Raw genomic sequence first — 6009 nt, 5'->3', positions numbered from 1 at the left:
CCTAGGTGATCTACCATAGGTGTCTCCCTCCCTCTAGGTGATCAACCAAAGGTGACTCTCTCCCTCCCTCTAGGTGATCTACCATAGGAGACTCCCTCCCTCCCTCCCTCTAGGTGATCTACCATAGGTGACTCCCTCCCTCTAGGTGATCAACCAAAGGTGACTCTCTCCCTCCCTCTAGGTGATCTACCATAGGAGACTCCCTCCCTCCCTCCCTCTAGGTGATCTACCATAGGTGACTCCCTCCCTCCCTCTAGGTGATCTACCATAGGTGACTCCCTCCCTCCCTCTAGGTGATCTACCATAGGTGACTCCCTCCCTCCCTCTAGGTGATCTAACATAGGTGACTCCCTCCCTCCCCCTAGGTGATCTACCATAGGTGACTCCCTCCCTCTAGGTGATCAACCAAAGGTGACTCTCTCCCTCCCTCTAGGTGATCTACCATAGGTGACTCCCTCCCTCCCTCCCTCTAGGTGATCTACCATAGGTGACTCCCTCCCTCCCTCCCTCTAGGTGATCTACCATAGGTGACTCCCTCCCTCCCTCCCTCTAGGTGATCTACCATAGGAGACTCCCTCCCTCCCTCCCTCTAGGTGATCTACCATAGGTGACTCCCTCCCTCCCTCTAGGTGATCTACCATAGGTGACTCCCTCCCTCCCTCTAGGTGATCTACCATAGGTGACTCCCTCCCTTCCTCCTTCTAGGTGATCTACCATAGGTGACTCCCTCCCTCCCTCCCTCTAGGTGATCTACCATAGGTGACTCCCTCCCTCCCTCCCTCTAGGTGATCTACCATAGGAGACTCCCTCCCTCCCTCTAGGTGATCTACCATAGGTGACTCCCTCCCTCCCTCTAGGTGATCTACCATAGGTGACTCCCTCCCTCCCTCTAGGTGATCTACCATAGGTGTCTCCCTCCCTCCCTCTAGGTGATCTACCATAGGTGACTCCCTCCCTCCCTCTAGGTGATCTACCATAGGTGACTCCCTCCCTCCCTCTAGGTGATCTACCATAGGTGACTCCCTCCCTCCCTCCCTCTAGGTGATCTACCATAGGAGACTCCCTCCCTCCCTCTAGGTGATCTACCATAGGTGACTCCCTCCCTCCCTCTAGGTGATCTACCATAGGTGTCTCCCTCCCTCCCTCTAGGTGATCTACCATAGGTGACTCCCTCCCTCCCTCTAGGTGATCTACCATAGGTGACTCCCTCCCTCCTCTAGGTGATCTACCATAGGTGACTCCCTCCCTCCCTCCCTCTAGGTGATCTACCATTGGTGACTCCCTCCCTCCCTCTAGGTGATCTACCATAGGAGACTCCCTCCCTCCCTCCCTCTAGGTGATCTACCATAGGTGACTCCCTCCCTCCCTCTAGGTGATCTACCATAGGAGACTCCCTCCCTCCCTCCCTCTAGGTGATCTACCATAGGTGACTCCCTCCCTCCCTCCTTCTAGGTGATCTACCATAGGAGACTCCCTCCCTCCCTCTAGGTGATCTACCATAGGTGACTCCCTCCCTCCCTCTAGGTGATCTACCATAGGTGACTCCCTCCCTCCCTCCCTCTAGGTGATATACCATTGGTGACTCCCTCCCTCCCCCTAGGGGATCTACCATAGGTGACTCCCTCCCTCCCTCTAGGTGATCTACCATAGGTGACTCCCTCCCTCCCCCTAGGTGATCTACCATAGGTGACTCTCTCCCTCCCTCTAGGTGATCTACCATAGGTGACTCCCTCGCTCCCCCTAGGTGATCTACCATAGGTGACTCTCTCCCTCCCTCTAGGTGATCTACCATAGGTGACTCCCTCCCTCCCTCTAGGTGATCTACCATAGGTGACTCCCTCCCTCCCTCCCTCTAGGTGATCTACCATAGGTGAATCCCTCCCTCCCTCCCTCTAGGTGATCTACCATAGGAGACTCCCTCCCTCCCTCTAGGTGATCTACCATAGGTGACTCCCTCCCTCCCTCTAGGTGATCTACCATAGGTGACTCCCTCCCTCCCTCTAGGTGATCTACCATAGGTGTCTCCCTCCCTCCCTCCCTCTAGGTGATCTACCATAGGTGACTCCCTCCCTCCCTCTAGGTGATCTACCATAGGTGACTCCCTCCCTCCCTCTAGGTGATCTACCATAGGTGACTCCCTCCCTCCCTCTAGGTGATCTACCATAGGTGACTCCCTCCCTCCCCCTAGGTGATCTACCATAGGTGACTCTCTCCCTCCCTCTAGGTGATCTACCATAGGTGACTCCCTCCCTCCCTCTAGGTGATCTACCACAGGTGACTCCCTCCCTCCCTCCTTCTAGGTGATCTACCATAGGTGACTCCCTCCCTCCCTCCCTCTAGGTGATCTACCATAGGTGACTCCCTCCCTCCCTCCCTCTAGGTGATCTACCATAAGAGACTCCCTCCCTCCCTCTAGGTGATCTACCATAGGTGACTCCCTCCCTCCCTCTAGGTTTATATACCATTGGTGACTCCCTCCCTCCCCCTAGGGGATCTACCATAGGTGACTCCCTCCCTCCCTCTAGGTGATCTACCATAGGTGACTCCCTCCCTCCCCCTAGGTGATGTACCATAGGTGACTCTCTCCCTCCCTCTAGGTGATCTACCATAGGTGACTCCCTCCCTCCCCCTAGGTGATCTACCATAGGTGACTCTCTCCCTCCCTCTAGGTGATCTACCATAGGTGACTCCCTCCCTCTAGGTGATCTACCATAGGTGACTCCCTCCCTCCCTCTAGGTGATATACCATAGGTGACTCCCTCCCTCCCTCCCTCGAGTTGATCTACCATAGGTGACTCCCTCCCTCTGGGTGATCTACCATAGGTGACTCTCTCCCTCCCTCTAGGTGATCTACCATAGGTGACTCCCTCCCTCCCCCTAGGTGATCTACCATAGGTGACTCCCTCCCTCCCTCTAGGTGATCTACCATAGGTGACTCCCTCCCTCCCTAGGTGATCTACCATAGGTGACTCCCTCCCTCTAGGTGATCTACCATAGGTGACTCCCTCCCTCCCTCTAGGTGATCTACCATAGGTGACTCCCTCCCTCCCTCGAGGTGATCTACCATAGGTGACTCCCTCCCTCTGGGTGATCTACCATAGGTGACTCCCTCCCTCCCCTAGGTGATCTACCATAGGTGACTCCCTCCCTCTAGGTGATCTACCATAGGTGACTCCCTCCCTCCCTCTAGGTGATCTACCATAGGTGACTCCCTCCCTTCCTCGAGGTGACCTACCATAGGTGACTCCCTCCCTCTGGGTGATCTACCATAGGTTACTCCCTCCCTCCCTCTAGGTGATCTACCATAGGTGACTCCCTCCCTCCCTCCCTCCCTCTAGGTGATCTACCATAGGTGACTCCCTCCCTCCCTCTAGGTGATCTACCATAGGTGACTTCCTCCCTCCCTCTAGGTGATCTACCATAGGTGACTCCCTCCCACCCTTAAGGGTGTATTGATGGTTAAGGGTGTATTGATGGTACAGGGTGTATTGATGGTACAGGGTGTATTGATGGTACAGGGTGTATTGATGGTACAGGGTGTATTGATGGTACAGGGTGTATTGATGGTACAGGGTGTATTGATGGTACAGGGTTAAGGGTCTATTGATGGTACAGGGTTAAGGGTGTATTGATGGTACAGGGTGTATTGATGGTACAGGGTTAAGGGTGTATTGATGATACAGGGTTAAGGGTCTATTGATGGTACAGGGTGTATTGATGGTACAGGGTTAAGGGTGTATTGATGATACAGGGTTAAGGGTCTATTGATGGTACAGGGTTAAGGGTGTATTGATGGTACAGGGTGTATTGATGGTACAGGGTTAAGGGTGTATTGATGGTACAGGGTGTATTGATGGTACAGGGTTAAGGGTGTATTGATGGTACAGGGTGTATTGATGGTACAGGGTTAAAGGTGTATTGATGGTACAGGGTTAAGGGTTTATTGATGGTACATGGTTAAGGGTGTATTGATGGTTAAGGGTGTATTGATGGTACAGGGTTAAGGGTGTATTGATGATACAGGGTTAAGGGTGTATTGATGGTACAGGGTTAAGGGTGTATTGATGGTACAGGGTTAAGGGTGTATTGATGGTTAAGGGTGTATTAATGGTACTGGGTTAAGGGTGTATTGATGGTTAAGGGTCTATTGATGGTACAGGGTTAAGGGTGTATTGATGATACAGGGTTAAGGGTGTATTGATGGTACAGGGTTAAGGGTGTATTGATGGTACAGGGTTAAGGGTGTATTGATGGTACAGGGTTAAGGGTGTATTGATGGTACAGGGTGTATTGATGGTTAAGGGTGTATTGATGGTACAGAGTTAAGGGTGTATTGATGATACAGGGTGTATTGATGGTTAAGGGTGTATTGATGGTACAGAGTTAAGGGTGTATTGATGTTACAGGGTGTATTGATTGCACGGGGTTAAGGGTGTATTGATGGTACAGGGTGTATTGATGGTACAGGGTTAAGGGTGTATTGATGGTACAGGGTTAAGGGTGTATTGATGGTACAGGGTTAAGGGTGTATTGATGGTACAGGGTTAAGGGTGTATTGATGGTTAAGGGTGTATTGATGGTACAGGGTTAAGGGTGTATTGATGGTACAGGGTGTATTGATGGTACAGGGTTAAGGGTGTATTGATGGTACAGGGTTAAGGGTGTATTGATGGTAAAGGGTTAAGGGTGTATTGATGGTACAGGGTTAAGGGTGTATTGATGGTACAGGGTTAAGGGTGTATTGATGGTACAGGGTTAAGGGTGTATTGATGGTTAAGGGTGTATTGATGGTACGGGGTTAAGGGTGTATTGATGGTACAGGGTTAAGGGTGTATTGATGGTACAGGGTGTATTGATGGTATAGGGTTAAGGGTGTATTGATGGTACAGGGTTAAGGGTGTATTGATGTAACAGGGTTAAGGGTGTATTGATGGTACAGGGTTAAGGGTGTATTGATGGTACAGGGTTAAGGGTGTATTGATGGTACAGGGTTAAGGATGTATTGATGGTAAAGGGTTAAGGGTGTATTGATGGTACAGGGTTAAGGGTGTATTGATGGTACAGGGTTAAGGGTGTATTGATGGTACAGGGTTAAGGGTGTATTGATGGTACAGGGTTAAGGGTGTATTGATAGTGCAGGGTTAAGGATGTATTGATGGTAAAGGGTTAAGGGTCTATTGATGGTACAGGGTGTATTGATGGTACAGGGTTAAGGGTGTATTGATGGTACAGGGTGTATTGATGGTACAGGGTTAAGGGTGTATTGATGGTACAGGGTTAAGGGTGTATTGATGGTACAGGGTGTATTGATGGTACAGGGTTAAGGGTGTATTGATGGTACAGGGTTAAGGGTGTATTGATGGTACAGGGTTAAGGGTCTATTGATGGTACAGGGTTAAGGGTGTATTGATGGTACAGGGTTAAGGGTCTATTGATGGTACAGGGTTAAGGATGTATTGATGGTAAAGGGTTAAGGGTCTATTGATGGTACAGGGTGTATTGATGGTACAGGGTTAAGGGTGTATTGATGGTACAGGGTTAAGGGTCTATTGATGGTACAGGGTTAAGGGTGTATTGATGGTACAGGGTTAAGGGTGTATTGATGGTACAGGGTTAAGGGTGTATTGATTTTGTAGAGCGGTCTGATGGTTCCAGGTGTTTGTTCAAAGTCTTGTCGGCCATCTTGTGTCTGAGATCCATTAGTGTCCTGCGGTTTCTCTAATCCTCATTCACATGTAATGGTGCAGATAGCATGTGAATGGACAGCCACAAACTGCAGAGCCGGCCGTTAGCACACACGCTAATGAACCCTCACTTTGCATAGGTATTAATATGGCTAGCACTAGGCTTTAACACCACAAAATGATGAAAAAGTCAAGGGGTGTGAAAACTTTCTGAAGGCACATGTGGGGGGTGGGGGCTTCCTGTCAGCATCACCTACTACATGTGGTGTCAATAGAAGGAACAGTCGGGGGCAGGGCAGGCTGATGGCAGTATAAGAGGCAGAGG

Source organism: Oncorhynchus masou, chromosome 20, assembly GCF_036934945.1.
Source record: "Oncorhynchus masou masou isolate Uvic2021 chromosome 20, UVic_Omas_1.1, whole genome shotgun sequence".
NCBI classification, from domain to species: domain Eukaryota; kingdom Metazoa; phylum Chordata; class Actinopteri; order Salmoniformes; family Salmonidae; genus Oncorhynchus; species Oncorhynchus masou.
The sequence above is the reverse complement of the archived record's forward strand: the minus strand, read 5'-3'. Positions refer to the sequence as shown.